At 44.5% G+C, this 4800-nt stretch overlaps 2 long non-coding RNA genes across 3 annotated transcripts; one reads left to right on the top strand and one right to left on the bottom strand.

Moving 5' to 3' along the window:
• Positions 1 to 1448: 1448 nt before the first annotated feature.
• lncRNA:CR44058 (long non-coding RNA:CR44058) lies at positions 1449 to 2776 on the bottom strand. Of its 2 annotated transcripts, NR_124065.1 has the most exons (2): positions 2165 to 2776; positions 1449 to 2023 (listed from the first exon to the last, which is right to left on the bottom strand). It is a non-coding gene; the product is annotated as a long non-coding RNA:CR44058 (long non-coding RNA). The 2 variants fall into 2 exon arrangements; NR_073717.1 differs by lacking the exon at positions 1449 to 2023 and having other exon boundaries at positions 2111 to 2776.
• A 249-nt stretch (positions 2777 to 3025) lies between these two features.
• On the top strand, positions 3026 to 3832 carry lncRNA:CR45720 (long non-coding RNA:CR45720). The gene has a single exon (NR_124064.1). It is a non-coding gene; the product is annotated as a long non-coding RNA:CR45720 (long non-coding RNA).
• The last annotated feature ends 968 nt before the right edge of the window (positions 3833 to 4800 follow it).

The following is a 4800-nucleotide window of genomic DNA, read 5'->3' as shown; positions in this document are numbered from 1 at the left end:
ATTTACCGAGAAGAGCTCATTGAGGAGCCCCATTTCGTGAAAAAACATTCGCACAATGAACAGGCGCGCAATCGGGCTAATTTCTTTTTTTTCAAACTTTCGACTTGACTTTGCGACTCGCTGGCAGAAAAGTTAATTTGTAGGCATCGCGACAAGGATTTGACGCATCAAGAACTTTGATTAAAGGCACACACACACACACACACACTCGGCAATAGGATTTACACCTCACCTCCATGTGTGCGTGTGTGAATGCTCGCCCGAATTGCCATATAAATTTGCACATAAAGTGTTCAACGGCAGGCATTCGTTGGCGGCGGAGAGAGCTCCTCTGCCATGGAAAAATATATAAAACAAATTTATAACAAAAACGTGATGTGGTTATTGATGGATGGCCTCGCTCCCGGGAATTGTTTTGGCCGGGTCGGGTCAAAGGTAGCGCATCGAGCGAGGTGAACACCTACGAGGCATCGCACACCTGCAAAAAATAAAGCGCTGGCAGTCAAAAAAATAAATATAATCGCTTCAAATTCATGATTGAATCGTTAGTTAAATCCAATTCAAATATTTGATTTCAAACGATTAATGGATGCACATTTTTTAGGTGAGCAAGTGAGCCCTTATTTTTCCGGGTGTACCTACACCCTATAACTGACCAGAATTGTGGATGTGAATGCGGGCTTGTATCGAAAAAATAATCATTCTCCTTCGGCTGTCGTCTTTAATTATTTTGACAACCCGATGCCGCCAACCAGAAACCAGCAACTGCATGGACGTGTCGGATTCGTTTATTATGTGGGTTGGATTAAATGCTCCAGGCAGCTCCAGCTCCATCCGCAGCTCCATCGCCCTGGAACCGACTAGTTGGACGGCATCACGTGCGGTGGTGCCTCCTCTGCTTGGCCATGGCCATCGTCATCGCCATCCGGGCCAGATCGATACATAAGCAATGCGTACCGACCCGGGTCACATTTGTTTGCCCGGCCTGGCCTGCTTTGCTAATTACGGAGCGAGAACGCATAAGTGTCCAGTTCCGTTGTCATTCGCCATACGGTGCTCTGAATCCTGATATGCCGGAGATGCAGCTGCCGTCGGTGTCAAGTGCCTAGCCAGTCAAAGTGAAAGTCGAGCGCAGTGCTGCCAGTTTCATTTCATCCTGCATCTACAATGATTCTACAAGGTATTTAAAGAGCTTAGACACCCTCAAAAGTGATTTTAAAACCTTGGTAATAATGAAACAATAAGGGTGTTGACAAAATTTTAAATATAATACCTATAAAACTACTATTTCAATATATTGGAGTAGCTTGTTTCTTTTGACTTCTGAAATCGGCAGATGGCAACACTTGTGCAGGATCCAAGAATCCTTCTCGCTCGCATCCACATGTCACCCGAGGCTGGGGTGGAGGTCAGAAAACTTTGGGTATGAGCCAAGGAGCACGGTTATTGTTGCCTCTGGCACTCACGGTGTTTGGTTAATGCGTCGTCTTCCTACTCACAGAACCCACTCCAGCCGGCAAACGTTTTCTTTTCGCTTACTCGTTTTATTTTTATTGTATTTCGTTTGCGTTTGCCATTACCCGTCGAATGCCATCCGAACAGACCCTGTCCTGCCCCAGTCCTCCTCCATTTCCAATCACTGAGCAGCAACAATCGAACGAACGCTCCCGGCTCTTGGCAGTCGACAGTCTGGATTCTGGATACTGGATGCTGGATGCTGGAGTCTGAATCCTAGAGTCTGGGGCCCGAAGCGTCGAGTCGGGAATCTGCAGTTGGCAGTTGCCAGTTGCCAGGCGAAATGCTTTTAACTTTTATGGCTCTAATGGAGTTTTATGCACCATCTCCACCTTCAGTTCGCAACCCAAAAACACCCACCACCGTCGGATGTGTGCGGACTCTTACGCGCTTTCAAGTCACCGAAACTGCACTTTAACCACGCGCACAGACTTCTGAATATTCCCGGACGCCTATTTGCATGTGTTATCTGCTTAATACTACGAGTGACCTGAAATTCGACGATGCACTGAAAACAAAAAAGTTGTGAGATACAACAAATACATGAATGTCTTATAGATGCCTTATATATGCAGTAAAAAGAAACAAAATATACGTTTCCAAAATTTCTAAAGATATATTAAAGATTGTTTTGTAGATAGTGACATACTTTTTTACCAGTGTAGAGACCGCCCCAGTGGTCGGTCCGATGATCTCAACCGCGTTGCTCCTCTGACATTTGACCATTTTGTCCGTGACTTATCGACGTAGCCACGCTCTGCTGCGCCCGCCCCCTTTGTTTGGGTAGACAGAAGGGGGGCGTGGTCGCCGCATACGGCCATATACGGACTGTCGAAATTTTGAATTTTGATTGGCATCAGCGTGCGGTGCAGTGTTCCATGATTATCGCCCCGTTGAGTACAGTGTCCTCCGGACTTTCGGAGACCAGACTGCGGAGTATGTGTCAGTGACCGGTTTATGGCAATTTGGTCATCAAAATTGCATGGTGCTCATGATGCTAATTGCAGGGCGGCCATGTTTTGCTGACTAATTTTGTTGTTTGCCACTAACGTTGATATTGCAAAAGGACATGCTGCGCAACTTGGCCAGTCCGTCAGGTGGGGCGATTTGCAAATGGATAGCAAATGTTAGCCAGGGGCGTTATTAGTCGATTGATTACTTCCCTTCAGTTCCATTTTCAGCCGAATCATCTCGAATAATACCCAATACTGCTGATTGAAATCGAAATTCTAAGACAAATTCGAATTATACAGTTTGAATTGACGTTTATTCGTAACTCTGATTTTTCTCCTTCAAAAGCCAAAAAGTAAAGATCCAATTATTGTGGCATCATCTGAAAGAATCCGGCGAAAACTCTTTTAACAAAAGGACCAACTAAAACGCACGCTAAAGTACTTGTCGAAATCGCGAACGAATTCAAAATACCTAATTTTATTACGGGGCATCAGTGTGCTTTGAGCGAAAAATTTAATTTTCCAAATCACAAATTCTTTATTTGTTTCCACGACCGGCCTTTCTGCTCCGGCACTGCTATTTCAGGAGGCAGGACCCATCCAAGGAGCCCAACCGAAGGAGCCACTCATGCTGGTTTCTGGGCTGGCTGTCCTTATTGAATTGCTGCAATTGGACTCCTCAATGTGCACATCTTCTCTGGCCTGGATTCATCCGCTTTCGTCTGGTATTCTTGCCCTGGAAAATGGGTGGAAGGAGCAAACGAACGGAAGACAGAGGGCCAGCGAAAGCCATGAAAAATACAGTAAACCCGCTTTATTTTCACATTTTATAAATTTTTCCCTTTCGCTGCTCCGCATCCTTGCCTTGTTTGCGGTGTGCCCAGTTCTCTGCAGAGGGATCCTCTGGTGCATTCCGCTGTTGAAAGGTAAAAGCACCGACAGGTGGAGGGGTTTTTGCACCGACTGAAGCGAAAGACACGCGATGTATAGTAAACTGAGCCAGCAGCCGACAACCGACAAGCAACGAAAATAGTTATATATATATATATATATTTTTTTTTTCGGGGGCATCTCGGGGAAAATAGCACAAGCGGCAGAGCGGAAACGGAAAAGAAAAATATTGTTTCAATTCAATTGAAGCTAAAATTGCATGATTGCAACCAAACCAGACGAAGGAGGAACCGAACCGGATGCCAAGGAGATGGCGCAATGTGCCAGTTTCCAGTTCGGATACCCCCACTTTTCACTCACATGAGCCACTCTCGAGTTTAAACAATAAACAGCGGAAAATACAAACGAGGGACACTGGGTAATCCCTGTTCAAGGGTTAATAGGATTCGTATCCTCGTCCAAAATCGATTGATGCGGATAAGGGCTATTGATGATCTATTAATGATTGTGCACTCATAGCTGGGTAAGTTCAACATTTTGCCGTAATTAATGCAATTGATTTCCATTAAGTATTCATAGCCTGAAAGGGGGACTTAAGTAAATTTAAGTTGACAAAAGCTTATCAATAAAGGCTTAGACTTTTACAGCTCAACTTGCTCAAACAGAGAAGGCAAAATTGATTTTCCATGATGAGTAATTTAATGATTTTGAGTTTCTACAACTTCGAATATTGCTTGAATATTAACCAGGCGATTGAAATACTTACTTAGTAGGTAGTTATCAATAATTTAATATTCCAATTGACATGGGCTTTTTTTATTTTGCATCTGTGTAGTGGTATTTAGTGCAGAACCGCACTCCGAAGTAATCTGCCACTTAGGAAGCCCCGTATCTTTATAAGCTGCTTAGGCCTGCCGGCTGTCTCCAGAGTCTGGAGTACGGATTCCTGGACAGCAAGTAGTCCAGCTCCACCGACTGTGCCCATCCAGTGTTCCTGACCCAAGATGCTGGTCCGACGTCATTTCACGGACCTGGTCAACTCGACAGAGCTGCCATCTCATAAACTCTTCATGAACATTTTGAGAAGTGGAAGGGGCGGCGCATAATAATGTTTGCATAGCTTTTGGGTTTTATTACTCGACTGTGTAAATGCCAGCACAGCACCATCGTCCTGGTCGTTACACTTTTGCAGCGCCCTTGTTTCTACACCGCAGATAAAATCCTTCAGAAACCTAGCTTGGAACAAATGGATGTCAGATAATCGGCAAATATATACTGTAATGTACTGGAATGAAAAGCTTTTGTCTTTGGTCGAAATGCATGTCAGAGTATCTGGGGGAATGGTGTCCAAAAAATGTGCAACCAGGCATTTCCTGTCCGAAGGTCGATGCATTTTTTTAAGCTGCCTTGTAGGTAATTAAAAAAAGCTTGAAAAGATAGT

This window comes from Drosophila melanogaster, chromosome 2L (assembly GCF_000001215.4).
Source record: "Drosophila melanogaster chromosome 2L".
Taxonomy (NCBI): domain Eukaryota; kingdom Metazoa; phylum Arthropoda; class Insecta; order Diptera; family Drosophilidae; genus Drosophila; species Drosophila melanogaster.
This window is presented reverse-complemented; position numbering and strand designations above follow the sequence as displayed.